The sequence below is a fragment of the Lutra lutra genome, unplaced genomic scaffold (genome assembly GCF_902655055.1).
Source record: "Lutra lutra unplaced genomic scaffold, mLutLut1.2, whole genome shotgun sequence".
In the NCBI taxonomy this organism is placed as follows: Eukaryota; Metazoa; Chordata; class Mammalia; order Carnivora; family Mustelidae; genus Lutra; species Lutra lutra.
The window spans coordinates 787,614-806,918 of NW_025923848.1; positions in this window are offsets into that span (position 1 = coordinate 787,614).

The following is a 19,305-nucleotide window of genomic DNA, read 5'->3' on the forward strand; positions in this document are numbered from 1 at the left end:
CTAGTATGGCTAGACAGTCCTCAATCTGCAGGACTTGTGTTCCAGGAATCTCAGTTCAGACGTCTAAACCCTAAGCTAGTTTACGGTTAGTGTCTAGGGCATGGGTCACCTATCTGCAGATGCTGAGGTGAGGTCTCGCATCTGACGTTAGGGTGAGTGTCAGGCATTCACTAAGGGAAGACTTTGTGTCCACTAGGGCTGTCCTATGTGTGGGTGGCATCCTGGGGCCATGGATTTTCTCCTGCTCTGGGGGTTTGCAAAGCTCCAAATAATAAGGTTTCATTCTAGGTGACAGGTGGAGTTCTGTGTATGGCTCTAGGGTTCCCCATATGGAGTGATTCAACAGCAGGACACTGGGTATGTATGTCTGATAACTCAACCTAGGGTTTGTGCTAGGGCCTAGGGCCATTGAAGGTCTGAAGTATTACCAGTGTGGCCAGCTATTTGGTTTCTGACCAGAGGACAGTCCTCTGTTTGAGGGCAGAATGTGTACTAGTGTCCAAGGACGGCTTAAGTCAATGGGTTGGCTTCAGGGTTTCATGCAACTTTCTCCTATTGGCATCACAGGCCTTAGAACCTGGCTCTGGGCTGAGCTACCCATGAGGCTGTGTTGAAAATGGGGCTCAGGTTAATGGTCACAATGAGTGTTTGTACCCTGTCGGTCAGCATTAATGAGTGTGGCCACAAGGACAATGCAGGTTTCACCCAACTCTGAGTGGTTTACATAACTCCATGAAGCTTCTGGGGGGCAAGAGGAATTCTATTTTGTCGCTCAGGGGTTCCGCATGTGGAGGGATTTGAGAGAAAGGCTCTGGGTATTGATTCCTGAAAACCCAACCGATTGTTCTGATTAGTGCCTAGGGGAATGGCCAGTCTGTGTTTTCTCCTGCTCTCTGGGTTTTGCAAAGCTACAAATAATATGGTTTCATTTTTGGGGAAAGGTGGAGTGCTGTGTATGGCTCTAGAGTTCCCCATATGGAGTGATTCGAGAGCAGGGCACTGGGTATGTATACCTGAAAGCTCAACACAGGGTTCATGGTAAGGCCTAGGGGCATGGAAAGTCTGAAGTATTACCACTGGTGCCAGCTGCTTGGGGGCAGACTGGAGGACAGTGCTCTGGCGGAAGGCAGAATGTGTGTTAGTGTCCAAGGACAGCTTCTGGAACTGGGGTTGCTTTGGGCTTTTGTGCAGCTTTTTCCTAATATGGGGGTTGCATGCAGCTCAATAAGGCACATTTTCCTTCTGGATGACAGGCACAGTCTTGTGGTGTGGCACAGTGTTCCCTATCTGGAGGGCTTGGGTACCAGGTCTTTGAGGACCGAAGTCTGAGAACCCAAGCTAGGGCTAGTGATAGGGCCTAGGACATGGCAGGCACAATCTACAGACGTTGAGGCAAGCTCCCCAGGATCTGAGGTGAAGGCGAGTGTCAGGATGTTGCACAGGCTGGAGTTTGTGTCCATGAGTTTCACTGAATTCATAGATGGCCTCATGGTGGCATGGATTTCCTCCCACTCTGGGGATTTTGCAGTTCCAAATAGCTTGGTTTATTCTGGTCTGTAGGTGGTCTCCTGTTTTATGGCTCATGGGTCACTCATATGGAGTGATTCGAGAAGAGCAGTCCAGGTGTGGATGCCTGAAAATCCAACTGAGTGTTAGAATTAGGTCCTTGTGACATGGCAGACCTTAAACCCTGGCTTTAGGGCGAAGTTCCCTTGGGGCTAAGATTGAAATGGGGCTCAGGCTAAGGTTCATAATGGGTGATTGAGTCCATTGGCAGCCTGCAAAGGTGGGCGTGGCCTCAGGGGAAAGCAGATTTCTTCCATCTCTGAGGGTTTTCCATAGCTCCAAAAAGTAAGGTTTCCTTCTGGGGGACAGGAGGAGATTGGTTTTATGGATCAGGAGTACCCCATGAAGAGGGACTCCAGAGAAGGGCTCTATGTATGGAAGCCTGAACACCCCAACTAGCATTAGGATTTTGGCCTAGGGGCATGGCAGGTCGGATCACCTGCCTCTGGGTCTAGCTGCCTTGATGGCAGATTGGGGTGTCAGGACTCAGGTTGTGCCCACCTGAGCTTTTGTATCCAAGGTGGCATACGAAATTGGGTTGACATCGGGTGCCCTGCTTGTTTCCCCTAATCAAAGAGATTTATGCCGCTCCATAGGGCATGGTTTCAATCTGGAGGTCCGGGATCATCTTGTGGGTGTGGCTCCTGAATCCCCAATCTGGAGGACTTGTGTTCCAGGACTCTGGGGACTGATATCTGACAACCCAGGCTTTTTTTCTGTTTATGGTCTAGGGCATATATCTCTGCTCTGCAGATGCTGAGGAAAGGTCACCAGATTCTGAATTGAGGGAGAGTGTCAGGCATTCGCTCACACTAGAATTGGTGTCCTAGGGCCGCCAAAAGTGTGGGTGTCCTGTTAGGGCATGGAGTTTTCTTCTGCTCAGGGGGCTTTGCACAGATCCAAAGAGTATGGTTTCAATCTGGAGGACAGGTCGAGTCCTGTGTTATGGCACTAGGGTCCTCCAAATGAATGGATTCCAGAGCAGGGTCTGGTTATGGATGCCTGAGAACTCAATGTAGGGTTAGGCTTCGGGCATGGGGCAGGGGAGGTCCGATCTGCCGACTGGCGCCAGCTACATGGATGCCTGACTGCAGGTCACTTCTCAAGATAAGAGACAGAATAGGTGCTAGTGTCCAGGGTCAGCTTCCACAACTGTGGTTGCCTTAGGGGTATCATGCAGCTTTCTCCTAATCTGAGGGTTGTGTGTAGTTTCATAGGGCATGATTTCCATCTGAAGGGCAGGCAGGGTCTTGTGGTTTGGCTCTGGTGTTCCCTTTCTGGAGTGATTGTAGAACACGACTGTGAGGATGGAAGTCTGAAAAGCCAATCTAAGGGTATGGTCAAGGCCTAGGACATGGCAAGGCTAAGCTACAGTCGCTGAGGCATGCTTCCCGGGATCTGAGGTTAAGGCGAGTTTCAGGAGGTTGCTCAGGCTGGAGTTTGTGTCCATGAGATCCATCGAATCTGGGAGTGGCCTCAAGGAGACATAGAGACTTCTCCCACTCTGGGTTTTTGCGTATTTAAAAAAAATAGCTTGGTCTATGCTGGGGAAGAGGTCCTGTCTTGTTTTATGGCTCAGGTGTCCCCCATATGGAGGGATCGAGGGCAGGGCTCCGTGTATGGATGCCTGAAAACCCAACCTATTAGGATTAGGTCCTAGTGGCATCTCAGGATGTAGATCCTGGCTTTGGGCCAAGCTACCCATGGGGCTGTGTTGAAAATGGAACTCAGGCTAAGGGTCACAAGGGGTGTTTGTGTCCCATGTGGCCAGCAATAATTGGTGTGGCCTCGCAGGCAATAGAAATTTTGCCCAACTCTGAAGGATTCACATAAGTTCAGATAGCTTCTGGGGGGCAAGAGGAGTTCTTTTTTGTGGCTCAGGGTTTCCCATGTGGAGAGACTTGAGAGAAGGACACTGGGTATCCATGACTGAATACTGAAAGAATTGTGATTCGTGCCTAGAGGAATGGCCAGTCGGATCTGCTGACTCTTTTGCAGCCACGTGGGTGGTTGACTGGAGGTCGAGACTCAGGTTGAGGGACAGAATGTATTTTCGTTTCCAGGGCCAAGTTCCATAAATGAGCGTGGCTGTGCGGTTTCTTGCACCTTTCTCCTAATCATTTGGTTGTGTGCAGCTGCATAGGGAACATTTTCCTTCTGGAGGGCAGAAAGAGTCCTGTGCTGTGGCTCCAGTGTCCCTTCTCTGGAGGGCTTGTGGACCAGGACTCTCTGGATGCAGTCATCAGAACCAAGATAAGTCTAAGGTGAGTGCCTAATGCAACACAGGCCCAACATACAGATTCTGAGGCAAACTCCAGGGAATCTGAGGTTAAGACAAGTGTGTGAATGACGGTCAGGCTGGAGTTGGTGTCCATGCGATCCACCGAATTTGGAGGTGGCCTCAAGGGACACGGAGTTTGCTCCAGCTCTGGGGTTTTTGCACAGTTCCAAATAGTTGGGTCTGTTCTGTGGGATAGGTGGTGTCCTGTTTGATGACTCATGGGTACCATATCTGGAGGGATTGGAGAGGAGGGTTACCGCTATGGATGCCTGAAGACCCCACCTATGTTTAGGGTTAGATCCTAGTGGCATAGCAGGCCTATATCCTGGCTCTAATAGTAGCTACCCTTGGGGCTGTGTTGAAAATGGGCTCATGCTAAGGGTAACAATGGGTGTTTCTGTTCAGAGCGACCTGCAGAAGTGTGTGTGTGGCCTCAGGGGCAATGCAGGTTTCTTCCAATGTTGAGGGTTTTACATAGCTGCAAAAGCAGTTTCCTCCTTGGTGCAGGGGGAGTTCTGTTTTGTGGCTCAGGGGTCCCCCGTGTGGAGGATTTCTAGAAGATGGCTCTGGGTATGGCTGCCTGAAACCCCAACCTAGGTTTAGGATTAGGGCCTAGGGGCATGGCAGGTTGGACCTGTGGCTCTGGGGCCAGCTGCCCCGGTGGATGATTGGAGGACGAGACTCAGGTTATGTCACACTGCTTAATAGTGTCCAGGCTGGAGAATGAAAGTGGGGTAGCATCATGGGCCATACACTTTTGCCCTGATCTGTGGGTTTTGTTGGGCTCCTTAGGGCACAGTTTCCTTCTGCAGGGCAGGAAGAGTCCTGTGGGGTGACTTCGGAGTTCCCAGTCTGAAGGGATTGCATTCCAGGACTGAAGGGATGGAATTCTGAAAACCTAAGCTCAGTGTATGGTTAGGGTGTAAGGCATGGATCCACGTGTGCAGATGCTGAGGTGAGCTCCACTGAATATGATGTTAGTACAAATATCAGGCATTCGCTCAGACTAGACTAGAATTTGTGTCCACTAGGCCTGCCGAATGTGTGTGAGCCCTCCTGGGGCCATTGAGGTTTCTCTTACTCTGGGGGATTTGCACAGCTCCAAATAGTATAATTTCATTCTGGGGAGATGTGCAGTCCTGTTGTATAGCACAGATGTCCCCATATGGAGGGATTCGAGAGCAGGGCTCTCAGTATGGATGTCTGCAAACCCAACTGAGGGATAGCATTAGAGACTAGGGGCATAGCAGGTCTGTTCTGCTGCCTCTGGGGCAAGTGACGTGAGTGGCCAACTTTAGGTCAAGGCTCAGACTGAGAGACAGAATGTGTATTAGGAACCAGGTCCGTGTTCCATAAATGGGGGTGGCCTCCTTCGTCGTGCTGGTTTCTCCAAATCTGGGGGCTTTGTGCAGCTCCATTGAGCTCCATTGAGCATGGAGGGTAGACAGAGTCCCATGGTGTGGTACTGGAGTTCTCTATCTGGAGTGCTTGTGGGCCAGTGCTCTTAGGATGGAAGACTGAAAACCCAAACTCCAGTTAGGGTTAGAGCCTAGGGCATGGCATGCCCAATCTACAGATGCTGGGCAAGCTCCAAGGTATCTGAGGTTAAGGACAGTGTCAGGAGGTTGCTCAGGCTGGATTTTGTGTCCATGCAATCTGTCGAATATGGGGGTTGCTTCAAGGGGCCATGGAGTTTGCTCCCACTCTGGGGTTTTTGGGCAGTTTCAAATAGTTTATCTATTCTGGGGTATGGGTGGTGTCCTGTTTTATGACTCAGGGTTTCCCGGGAGATGGATGCCTGACAACCCAACCTAAGATAATGGTTAGGTCCTAGGGTCATAATCCTTATTTCCTGGTTCTGGAGTGAGCTATCCATGGTGCTGTATTGAAAATGGGGCTCAGACTAAGGATCATAATGGGAGTTTGTATCCAGGGTGGCTTGCAAAAGTGGAAGTGTCCTCAGGGGCAACACCGGCTTTTCTATCTCTGAGGGTTTTACATAGCTCCAAAAAGCAAGGTTTCCTTCTGGAGGGCAGGAGTTCTGTTTTGTGGCTCAGGCGTGCCCCATGTAGAGGCATTCGAGAGGAGGGCTCTGGGTATAGATGCATGAAAACCCAACCTAGGGTTAGGATTAGGGCTGAGGGACATGTCAGATCCAAACTGCTGGCTCTGGGGACAGCTACATTGGTGGCTGATTGGAGGGGCTCAGGCTGAGGGACAGAATGTATATTAGTATGCAGGACTGGGTTCCGTAAATGTGGGTGCCTTGTAGGCTGTGCAGGTATCTCCTAATCTTGGGGTTTTGTGCTGCTCCATTAAGCATGGTTTCCTTACGAGGATTAGGCAGAGTCTATTGGTGTGGCTCTGGAGTTGTCTATCTGGAGGGTTTTTAGGCCAAGACTCATGGGACAGATGTCTGAAAACACAAGATAAGGTTAGGGTAGGGTTCTACATTGGGCATGTCACACCCAATGTACAGAGGCTGAGGCAATCTCCCAGGGATCTGACATTAAGGCAAGAGTCAGGACGTCGCTCAGGCTGGAGTTTGTGTCCATGCCATCCGTCGAATTTGGGGGTGGCCTCATGGGGCCATGGAGTTTCGTCCCGCTCTGGGGTATTTGTGCATTTCCAAATACTATGGTCTATAGGTGGTATCCTATTTTATGGCTCAGGGGTCCCCCATATGGAGGGATTTGAGAGCAGGGTTCTGGGTATGGATGCATGAAAACCCAACCTATAATAAGGGTTAGGTCCTAGTGGCATGGCAGGCCTTATATCATGGCTCTGGGACGAGTTACCCATGGGGATGTGTTGAAAATGGGGTTCAGGCTAAGGATCACAATGGGCATTTGTTTCCAGGGCGGTCTGCGCATATGGGCATGGCTTCTGGGACAATGCAGTTTTCTTCCAACTCTGAGGATTTTGCATAGCTCCAAAAGGCAATATTTACTTCTGGGGGGCAAGAAGAGTTCTTTTTGTGGCTCACGGGATCCCAGTGTGGAGGGATTCAAGTCGAGGGCTCTGGGTAATGATGCTTGAAACTCTAACCTAGGGTTAGGATTAGGGCCTAGGACCTAGGTAGGTCCATTCGACTGGCTCTGGGATCAGATGTCCCTGTGGCTGATTGGAGAAGGAGACTCAGGTTTATCAGACATTGCATTAGTGTGCAGGTGGAGTATGAAAGTGGGGAGGCATAGGAGCTCTGCACTTTTCCCCGATTTAGTGGTTTGTGAAGTTCCCTAGGGCATGGTTTCCTTCTGCAGGGCAGGAAAAGTCCTGTGAGGTAAATCCAGATACCCCAATCTGGAGGAATTGCATTACAGGACTGAAAGATTAGAATGCTGGGAGCAGGTACTGCAGGCTATTCTGTCTGGATTGTGTGTCTAGGGTGGCCACAGAATGTAGGGGTGGGCCTTCGTGGCCATGGGAGACTTTTCCTCTCTAGGATTCTGCCCTGCTCCCAAGAGTTTGGCATTTTTTTTTCTGGGGAAAGGGAAGAAGGCTGATTTCCGATTCAGGGATCACGCCAAAACAGGGATTCCTGAGACAGTTCTGGGTCTGGGTGCCTCGATAACCCCAACGAGGGCTAGGAATAAGGCCTAGAGGTATGGCAAGCATGCTCTGGGGACTCCTGGTAGAGCCCCTGAGGGGGCTTGTTTGAAAGCGGCCCAGGCTGAGGGTGACAAAGCCTCTTTGTGCCCACGGCGGCCCTACTGAGTGCGCGTTTTCTCATGGGCCATACAGCTGGCTCCAACTCTGAGGATAGGACACCGCCCCAACAGCCAGGTTTCCTGCCATGGGGACGGTAGACTGCTCTTTTGTGCTTCCCATTCCAGCATAGGCAGGCATTAGAGCTGAGGTCTGGGGAGAGATGTCAGAATACCCAGGTTGGGAAGAGTTGAAAGCTTCAGGCCACGGCAGGTCCCACCTGCGGGACAAGGGGAAGGCTATCCGGGTGGCTGACAAGAGGTCGGGACCCTGCGGTGTCTGACAGAGCATTAGTGTACAGGGCGGCCTATGATCTTGGGGTGCTGCCAAGGGCCGTGCAGGTGGATCCTCATGTAGAGTTTGAGGGCAGACCTATAGGGCACCTCTTCTTTCAGGTGAGCAGGGAGAAGGCTGTGCTTTGGCTTCAGAATTAACAATCTGGAGGTGGAGGCACTTGCTGGCCAGCAGTGTGAGGACAGAAACCTGAAAACACAAGCTATGGTTCAGTTCAGTGCCAAGCACATGACAGGTCCCATGTGCAACGGCTGATTCGAGATCTCTTTAGCACCTATGTCAGGGCGAGTGTCAGATACCAGTCACGCTGGAGTTTGTGTTCATGATGGCCGACGAATGGGAGGCATAGAGAGGCCATGCAGGTTTGCCCATGCAAGAGCTTGTGAGCTGCTCTAAACGTTAAAGTGTCCTTCTGCAGGACAGGGGCAGTCCAGCTGATGGATATAGCTACGCCCTGTGGAATGATTGGATAGCATAGCTCTCCACATGGATGTCTGCCAAGGCACCACCATGTTACCATTGTAGCTGAGGAACAGGGCTGGATCCATCCACAGGCGCAGGTGTGAAATTTCTAGGGGACTGAGTTGACAAGAGTTCTCAGGCTGAAGGGTCACGATGCTCCTTGGTGTCCAAGGAGACCTTAGAATGCGGTGGTGGCTCAGGGGTCATGCAGGACTTTCCTACCCTGAGGGCTGCTGGATCCAGCTCCCAACAGCAAGATTTCCTTCTGGGGACAGGAGGGGTTCTGTTGTGTGGCTCAGGGAGGACATGTTGGACACTCTGTAGGCATGCCAGAAAAGGCCTCTGGGGACAGAAGCTTGAGAACCTAAGCTAGTGTTCTGATAGGGTATGATTGCCTGGTCAGTTTCAATCGTCTGTCTCAGGGCCATTGACCTGTGTGTCAGCCTGGATGTAGGTGCTGTACGTGTTGTCAGACTACGCATTTTTATCCAGAGCATTCTACGTAATTGGGGTGAGTCCAGGGTCCTTGCAGCTTTCTTCTAATCTGGAAGGATTGGGGACCATGAGGGACAGCACTTCCTTTGGGAGGTCAGGCCAAGTCCTGGGGTGTGGCTCTGGAGGCCCCATGTTGGAGGGTATGTGGGCCAGGTCCCTGGGGAGACAAGTCTGCAGACACAAACTCGGGATAAGATTAGAAGCGAGGTGATGGCAGGCCCTATCTGCACAACCTGAGGGCAGCTCCTCGGATGTTGAAATTCGGGCAGCTGCGAGGAGGTAGCATAAGCTTTTCTGTCTGGATTGTGTGTCTAGGGTGCCACGGAATGTAGGGGTGGGCCTTCGTGGCCATGGGAGACATTTCCTCTCTAGGATTCTGCCCTGCTCCCAAGAGTTTGGCATTTTTTTTCTGGGGAAAGGGAAGAAGGCTGATTTCCGATTCAGGGATCACGCCAAACAGGGAATCCTGAGACAGTTCTGGGTCTGGCTGCCTCGATAACCCCAACGAGGGCTAGGAATAAGGCCTAGAGGTATGGCAAGCATGCTCTGGGGACTCCTGGTAGAGCCCCTGAGGGGGCTTGTTTGAAAGCGGGCCCAGGCTGAGGGTGACAAAGCCTCTTTGTGCCCACGGCGGCCCTCCTGAGTGCGCGTTTTCTCATGGGCCATACAGCTGGCTCCAACTCTGAGGATAGGACACCCCTCCCAACAGCCAGGTTTCCTGCCATGGGGACGGTAGACTGCTCTTTTGTGCTTCCCATTCCAGCATAGGCAGGCATTAGAGCTGAGGTCTGGGGAGAGATGTCTGAATGCCCAGGTTGGGAAGAGTTGAAAGCTTCAGGCCACGGCAGGTCCCACCTGCAGGACACGGGGAAGGCTATCCTGGTGGCTGACAAGAGGTCGGGACCCTGCTGTGTCTGACAGAGCATTAGTGTACAGGGCGGCCTATGATCTTGGGGTGCTGCCAAGGGCCGTGCAGGTGGATCCTCATGTAGAGTTTGTGGGCAGACCTATAGGGCACCTCTTCTTTCAGGTGAGCAGGGAGAAGGCTGTGCTTTGGCTTCAGAATTAACAATCTGGAGGCCACTTGCTGGCCAGCAGTGTGAGGACAGAAACCTGAAAACACAAGCTATGGTTCAGTTCAGTGCCAAGCACATGACAGGTCCCATGTGCAACGGCTGATTCGAGATCTCTTTAGCACCTATGTCAGGGCGAGTGTCAGATACCAGTCACGCTGGAGTTTGTGTTCATGATGGCCGACGAATGGGAGGCATAGGGAGGCCATGCAGGTTTGCCCATGCAAGAGCTTGTGAGCTGCTCTAAACGTTAAAGTGTCCTTCTGCAGGACAGGGGAAGTCCAGCTGAATGGCTATAGCTACGCCCTGTGGAATGATTGGATAGCATAGCTCTCCACATGGATGTCTGCCAAGGCCACCACCATGTTACCATTGTAGCTGAGGAACAGGGCTGGATCCATCCACAGGCGCAGGTGTGAAATTTCTAGGGGACTGAGTTGACAAGAGTTCTCAGGCTGAAGGGTCACGATGCTCCTTGGTGTCCAAGGAGACCTTAGAATGCGGTGGTGGCTCAGGGGTCATGCAGGACTTTCCTACCCTGAGGGCTGCTGGATCCGGCTCCCAACAGCAAGATTTCCTTCTGGGGACAGGAGGGGTTCTGTTGTGTGGCTCAGGGAGGACATGTTGGACACTCTGTAGGCATGCCAGAAAAGGCCTCTGGGGACAGAGGCTTGAGAACCTAAGCTAGTGTTCTGATAGGGTATGATTGCCTGGTCAGTTTCAATCGTCTGTCTCAGGGCCATTGACCTGTGTGTCAGCCTGGATGTAGGTGCTGTACGTGTTGTCAGACTACGCATTTTTATCCAGAGCATTCTACGTAATTGGGGTGAGTCCAGGGTCCTTGCAGCTTTCTTCTAATCTGGAAGGATTGGGGACCATGAGGGACAGCACTTCCTTTGGGAGGTCAGGCCAAGTCCTGGGGTGTGGCTCTGGAGGCCCCATGTTGGAGGGTATGTGGGCCAGGTCCCTGGGGAGAGAAGTCTGCAGACACAAACTCGGGATAAGGTTAGGGGCGAGGTGATGGCAGGCCCTATCTGCACAACCTGAGGGCAGCTCCTCGGATGTTGAAATTCGGGCAGCTGCGAGGAGGTAGCATAAGCTTTTCTGTCTGGATTGTGTGTCTAGGGTGCCACGGAATGTAGGGGTGGGCCTTCGTGGCCATGGGAGACATTTCCTCTCTAGGATTCTGCCCTGCTCCCAAGAGTTTGGCATTTTTTTCTGGGGAAAGGGAAGAAGGCTGATTTCCGATTCAGGGATCACGCCAAACAGGGAATCCTGAGACAGTTCTGGGTCTGGCTGCCTCGATAACCCCAACGAGGGCTAGGAATAAGGCCTAGAGGTATGGCAAGCATGCTCTGGGGACTCCTGGTAGAGCCCCTGAGGGGGCTTGTTTGAAAGCGGGCCCAGGCTGAGGGTGACAAAGCCTCTTTGTGCCCACGGCGGCCCTCCTGAGTGCGCGTTTTCTCATGGGCCATACAGCTGGCTCCAACTCTGAGGATAGGACACCCCTCCCAACAGCCAGGTTTCCTGCCATGGGGACGGTAGACTGCTCTTTTGTGCTTCCCATTCCAGCATAGGCAGGCATTAGAGCTGAGGTCTGGGGAGAGATGTCTGAATGCCCAGGTTGGGAAGAGTTGAAAGCTTCAGGCCACGGCAGGTCCCACCTGCAGGACACGGGGAAGGCTATCCGGGTGGCTGACAAGAGGTCGGGACCCTGCTGTGTCTGACAGAGCATTAGTGTACAGGGCGGCCTATGATCTTGGGGTGCTGCCAAGGGCCGTGCAGGTGGATCCTCATGTAGAGTTTGTGGGCAGACCTATAGGGCACCTCTTCTTTCAGGTGAGCAGGGAGAAGGCTGTGCTTTGGCTTCAGAATTAACAATCTGGAGGCCACTTGCTGGCCAGCAGTGTGAGGACAGAAACCTGAAAACACAAGCTATGGTTCAGTTCAGTGCCAAGCACATGACAGGTCCCATGTGCAACGGCTGATTCGAGATCTCCAGCACCTATGTCAGGGCGAGTGTCAGATACCAGTCACGCTGGAGTTTGTGTTCATGATGGCCGACGAATGGGAGGCATAGAGAGGCCATGCAGGTTTGCCCATGCAAGAGCTTGTGAGCTGCTCTAAACGTTAAAGTGTCCTTCTGCAGGACAGGGGGAGTCCAGCTGAATGGCTATAGCTACGCCCTGTGGAATGATTGGATAGCATAGCTCTCCACATGGATGTCTGCCAAGGCACCACCATGTTACCATTGTAGCTGAGGAACAGGGCTGGATCCATCCACAGGCGCAGGTGTGAAATTTCTAGGGGACTGAGTTGACAAGAGTTCTCAGGCTGAAGGGTCACGATGCTCCTTGGTGTCCAAGGAGACCTTAGAATGCGGTGGTGGCTCAGGGGTCATGCAGGACTTTCCTACCCTGAGGGCTGCTGGATCCGGCTCCCAACAGCAAGATTTCCTTCTGGGGACAGGAGGGGTTCTGTTGTGTGGCTCAGGGAGGACATGTTGGACACTCTGTAGGCATGCCAGAAAAGGCCTCTGGGGACAGAGGCTTGAGAACCTAAGCTAGTGTTCTGATAGGGTATGATTGCCTGGTCAGTTTCAATCGTCTGTCTCAGGGCCATTGACCTGTGTGTCAGCCTGGATGTAGGTGCTGTACGTGTTGTCAGACTACGCATTTTTATCCAGAGCATTCTACGTAATTGGGGTGAGTCCAGGGTCCTTGCAGCTTTCTTCTAATCTGGAAGGATTGGGGACCATGAGGGACAGCACTTCCTTTGGGAGGTCAGGCCAAGTCCTGGGGTGTGGCTCTGGAGGCCCCATGTTGGAGGGTATGTGGGCCAGGTCCCTGGGGAGAGAAGTCTGCAGACACAAACTCGGGATAAGGTTAGGGGCGAGGTGATGGCAGGCCCTATCTGCACAACCTGAGGGCAGCTCCTCGGATGTTGAAATTCGGGCAGCTGCGAGGAGGTAGCATAAGCTTTTCTGTCTGGATTGTGTGTCTAGGGTGCCACGGAATGTAGGGGTGGGCCTTCGTGGCCATGGGAGACATTTCCTCTCTAGGATTCTGCCCTGCTCCCAAGAGTTTGGCATTTTTTTCTGGGGAAAGGGAAGAAGGCTGATTTCCGATTCAGGGATCACGCCAAACAGGGAATCCTGAGACAGTTCTGGGTCTGGCTGCCTCGATAACCCCAACGAGGGCTAGGAATAAGGCCTAGAGGTATGGCAAGCATGCTCTGGGGACTCCTGGTAGAGCCCCTGAGGGGGCTTGTTTGAAAGCGGGCCCAGGCTGAGGGTGACAAAGCCTCTTTGGGCCCACGGCGGCCCTCCTGAGTGCGCGTTTTCTCATGGGCCATACAGCTGGCTCCAACTCTGAGGATAGGACACCCCTCCCAACAGCCAGGTTTCCTGCCATGGGGACGGTAGACTGCTCTTTTGTGCTTCCCATTCCAGCATAGGCAGGCATTAGAGCTGAGGTCTGGGGAGAGATGTCTGAATGCCCAGGTTGGGAAGAGTTGAAAGCTTCAGGCCACGGCAGGTCCCACCTGCAGGACACGGGGAAGGCTATCCTGGTGGCTGACAAGAGGTCGGGACCCTGCTGTGTCTGACAGAGCATTAGTGTACAGGGCGGCCTATGATCTTGGGGTGCTGCCAAGGGCCGTGCAGGTGGATCCTCATGTAGAGTTTGTGGGCAGACCTATAGGGCACCTCTTCTTTCAGGTGAGCAGGGAGAAGGCTGTGCTTTGGCTTCAGAATTAACAATCTGGAGGCCACTTGCTGGCCAGCAGTGTGAGGACAGAAACCTGAAAACACAAGCTATGGTTCAGTTCAGTGCCAAGCACATGACAGGTCCCATGTGCAACGGCTGATTCGAGATCTCCAGCACCTATGTCAGGGCGAGTGTCAGATACCAGTCACGCTGGAGTTTGTGTTCATGATGGCCGACGAATGGGAGGCATAGAGAGGCCATGCAGGTTTGCCCATGCAAGAGCTTGTGAGCTGCTCTAAACGTTAAAGTGTCCTTCTGCAGGACAGGGGAAGTCCAGCTGAATGGCTATAGCTACGCCCTGTGGAATGATTGGATAGCATAGCTCTCCACATGGATGTCTGCAAAGCCACCACCATGTTACCATTGTAGCTGAGGAACAGGGCTGGATCCATCCACAGGCGCAGGTGTGAAATTTCTAGGGGACTGAGTTGACAAGAGTTCTCAGGCTGAAGGGTCACGATGCTCCTTGGTGTCCAAGGAGACCTTAGAATGCGGTGGTGGCTCAGGGGTCATGCAGGACTTTCCTACCCTGAGGGCTGCTGGATCCGGCTCCCAACAGCAAGATTTCCTTCTGGGGACAGGAGGGGTTCTGTTGTGTGGCTCAGGGAGGACATGTTGGACACTCTGTAGGCATGCCAGAAAAGGCCTCTGGGGACAGAGGCTTGAGAACCTAAGCTAGTGTTCTGATAGGGTATGATTGCCTGGTCAGTTTCAATCGTCTGTCTCAGGGCCATTGACCTGTGTGTCAGCCTGGATGTAGGTGCTGTACGTGTTGTCAGACTACGCATTTTTATCCAGAGCATTCTACGTAATTGGGGTGAGTCCAGGGTCCTTGCAGCTTTCTTCTAATCTGGAAGGATTGGGGACCATGAGGGACAGCACTTCCTTTGGGAGGTCAGGCCAAGTCCTGGGGTGTGGCTCTGGAGGCCCCATGTTGGAGGGTATGTGGGCCAGGTCCCTGGGGAGAGAAGTCTGCAGACACAAACTCGGGATAAGGTTAGGGGCGAGGTGATGGCAGGCCCTATCTGCACAACCTGAGGGCAGCTCCTCGGATGTTGAAATTCGGGCAGCTGCGAGGAGGTAGCATAAGCTTTTCTGTCTGGATTGTGTGTCTAGGGTGCCACGGAATGTAGGGGTGGGCCTTCGTGGCCATGGGAGACATTTCCTCTCTAGGATTCTGCCCTGCTCCCAAGAGTTTGGCATTTTTTTCTGGGGAAAGGGAAGAAGGCTGATTTCCGATTCAGGGATCACGCCAAACAGGGAATCCTGAGACAGTTCTGGGTCTGGCTGCCTCGATAACCCCAACGAGGGCTAGGAATAAGGCCTAGAGGTATGGCAAGCATGCTCTGGGGACTCCTGGTAGAGCCCCTGAGGGGGCTTGTTTGAAAGCGGGCCCAGGCTGAGGGTGACAAAGCCTCTTTGTGCCCACGGCGGCCCTCCTGAGTGCGCGTTTTCTCATGGGCCATACAGCTGGCTCCAACTCTGAGGATAGGACACCCCTCCCAACAGCCAGGTTTCCTGCCATGGGGACGGTAGACTGCTCTTTTGTGCTTCCCATTCCAGCATAGGCAGGCATTAGAGCTGAGGTCTGGGGAGAGATGTCTGAATGCCCAGGTTGGGAAGAGTTGAAAGCTTCAGGCCACGGCAGGTCCCACCTGCAGGACACGGGGAAGGCTATCCTGGTGGCTGACAAGAGGTCGGGACCCTGCTGTGTCTGACAGAGCATTAGTGTACAGGGCGGCCTATGATCTTGGGGTGCTGCCAAGGGCCGTGCAGGTGGATCCTCATGTAGAGTTTGTGGGCAGACCTATAGGGCACCTCTTCTTTCAGGTGAGCAGGGAGAAGGCTGTGCTTTGGCTTCAGAATTAACAATCTGGAGGCCACTTGCTGGCCAGCAGTGTGAGGACAGAAACCTGAAAACACAAGCTATGGTTCAGTTCAGTGCCAAGCACATGACAGGTCCCATGTGCAACGGCTGATTCGAGATCTCTTTAGCACCTATGTCAGGGCGAGTGTCAGATACCAGTCACGCTGGAGTTTGTGTTCATGATGGCCGACGAATGGGAGGCATAGAGAGGCCATGCAGGTTTGCCCATGCAAGAGCTTGTGAGCTGCTCTAAACGTTAAAGTGTCCTTCTGCAGGACAGGGGCAGTCCAGCTGATGGATATAGCTACGCCCTGTGGAATGATTGGATAGCATAGCTCTCCACATGGATGTCTGCCAAGGCACCACCATGTTACCATTGTAGCTGAGGAACAGGGCTGGATCCATCCACAGGCGCAGGTGTGAAATTTCTAGGGGACTGAGTTGACAAGAGTTCTCAGGCTGAAGGGTCACGATGCTCCTTGGTGTCCAAGGAGACCTTAGAATGTGGTGGTGGCTCAGGGGTCATGCAGGACTTTCCTACCCTGAGGGCTGCTGGATCCCGCTCCCAACAGCAAGATTTCCTTCTGGGGACAGGAGGGGTTCTGTTGTGTGGCTCAGGGAGGACATGTTGGACACTCTGTAGGCATGCCAGAAAAGGCCTCTGGGGACAGAGGCTTGAGAACCTAAGCTAGTGTTCTGATAGGGTATGATTGCCTGGTCAGTTTCAATCGTCTGTCTCAGGGCCATTGACCTGTGTGTCAGCCTGGATGTAGGTGCTGTACATGTTGTCAGACTACGCATTTTTTTTTTAATTTTTTTATTTTTTTCAGCATAACAGTATTCATTATTTTTGCACCACACCCAGTGCTCCATGCAAATCGTGCCCTCTACAATACCCACCACCTGGTGCCCCCAACCGCCCACCCCCCACCCCCTCAAAATTCTCAGATCGATTTTCAGAGTCCATAGTCTCTCATGGTTCACCTCCCCTTCCAATTTCCCTCAACTCCCTTCTCTTCTCGATCTCCCCTTGTCCTCCATGCTATTTGTTATGCTCCACAAATAAGTGAAACCATATGATAATTGACTCTCTCTGCTTGACTTATTTCACTCAGCATAATCTCTTCCAGTCCCGTCCATGTTGCTACAAAACTTGGGGATTCATCCTTTCTTTCTTTGTTTTTTTTTTTTTTTTTTTTTTCAGCTTTATAAACATATATTTTTGTCCCCAGGGGTACAGGTCTGCGAATCGCCAGGTTTACACACTTCACAACACTCACCATAGCACATACCCTCCCCGATATCCATAACCCCACCCCCTCTCCCAACCCCCTCCCCCCATCAACCCTCAGTTTGTTTTGTGAGATTAAGAGTCACTTATGGTTTGTCTCCCTCCCAATCCCATCTTGTTTCATTTACTCTTCTCCTACCCCCTCGACCCCCCATGTTGCATCTCCTCTCCCTCATATCAGGGAGATCATATGATAGTTGTCTTTCTCCGATTGACTTATTTCGCTAAGCATGATACCCTCTAGTTCCATCCACGTCGTCGCAAATGGCAAGATTTCATTTCTTTTGATGGCTGCATAGTATTCCATTGTGTATATATACCACATCTTCTTTATCCATTCGTCTGTAGATGGACATCTAGGTTCTTTCCATAGTTTGGCTATTGTAGACATTGCTGCTATAAACATTCGGGTGCACGTGCCCCTTCGGATCACTACGTTTGTATCTTTAGGGTAAATACCCAGCAGTGCAATTGCTGGGTCATAGGGTAGTTCTATTTTCAACATTTTGAGGAACCTCCATGCTGTTTTCCAGAGTGGTTGCACCAGCTTGCATTCCCACCAACAGTGTAGGAGGGTTCCCCTTTCTCCGCATCCTCGCCAGCATCTGTCATTTCCTGACTTGTTAATTTTAGCCATTCTGACTGGTGTGAGGTTATATCTCATGGTGGTTTTGATTTGTATTTCCCTGATGCCGAGTGATATGGAGCACTTTTTCATGTGTCTGTTGGCCATCTGGATGTCTTCTTTGCAGAAATGTCTGTTCATGTCCTCTGCCCATTTCTTGATTGGATTATTTGTTCTTTGGGTGTTGAGTTTGCTAAGTTCTTTATAGATTTTGGACACTAGCCCTTTATCTGATATGTCATTTGCAAATATCTTCTCCCATTCTGTCAGATGTCTTTTGGTTTTGTTCACTGTTTCCTTTGCTGTGCAAAAGCTTTTGATCTTGATAAAATCCCAAAAGTTCATTTTTGCCCTTGCTTCCCTTGCCTTTGGTGATGTTCCTAGGAAGATGTTGCTGTGGCTGAGGTCGAAGAGGTTGCTGCCTGTGTTCTCCTCGAGGATTTTGATGGATTCCTTTCTCACATTGAGATCCTTCATCCATTTTGAGTCTATTTTCGTGTGTGGTGTAAGGAAATGATCCAATTTCATTTTTCTGCATGTGGCTGTCCAATTTTCCCAACACCATTTATTGAAGAGGCTGTCTTTGTTCCATTGGACATTCTTTCCTGCTTTGTCGAAGACGAGTTGACCATAGAGTTGAGGGTCCATTTCTGGGCTCTCTATTCTGTTCCATTGATCTATGTGTCTGTTTTTGTGCCAGTACCATGCTGTCTTGATGATGACAGCTTTGTAATAGAGCTTGAAGTCCGGAATTGTGATGCCACCAACGTTGGCTTTCTTTTTCAATATTCCTTTGGCTATTCGAGGTCTTTTCTGGTTCCATATAAATTTTAGGATGATTTGTTCCATTTCTTTGAAAAAAATGGATGGTATTTTGATAGGAATTGCATTAAATGTGTAGATTGCTTTAGGTAGCATAGACATTTTCACAATATTTATTCTTCCAATCCAGGAGCATGGAACATTTTTCCATTTCTTTGTGTCTTCCTCAATTTCTTTCATGAGTACTTTATAGTTTTCTGAGTATAGATTCTTAGTCTCTTTGGTTAGGTTTATTCCTAGGTATCTTATAGTTTTGGGTGCAATTGTAAATGGGATGGACTCCTTAATTTCTCTTTCTTCTGTCTTGTTGTTGGTGTAGAGAAATGCAACTGATTTCTGTGCATTGATTTTATATCCTGACACTTTACTGAATTCCTGTACAAGTTCTAGCAGTTTTGGAGTGGAGTCTTTTGGGTTTTCCACATAGAGTATCATATCATCTGTGAAGAGTGATAGTTTGACTTCTTCTTTGCCGATTTGGATGCCTTTAATTTCCTTTTGTTGTCAGATTGCTGAGGCTAGGACTTCTAGTACTATGTTGAATAGCAGTGGTGATAACGGACATCCCTGCCGTGTTCCTGACCTTAGCGGAAAAGCTTTCAGTTTTTCTCCATTGAGAATGATATTTGCGGTGGGTTTTTCATAGATGGCTTTGATAATATTGAGGTATGTGCCGTCTATCCCTACACTTTGAAGAGTTTTGATCAGGAAGGGATGCTGGACTTTGTCAAATGCTTTTTCAGCATCTATGGAGAGTATCATATGGTTCTTGTTCTTTCTTTTATTAATGTGTTGTATCACATTGATTGATTTGTGGATGTTGAACCAGCCTTGCAGCCCTGGAATAAATCCCACTTGGTCGTGGTGAATAATCCTTTTAACGTACTGTTGAATCCTATTGGCTAGTATTTTGGCGAGAATTTTTGCATCTGTGTTCATCAAGGATATTGGTCGGTAGTTCTCTTTTTTGTTGGGATCCTTGTCTGGTTTTGGGATCAAGGTGATGCTGGCCTCATAAAATGAGTTTGGAAGTTTTCCTTCTATTGCTATTTTT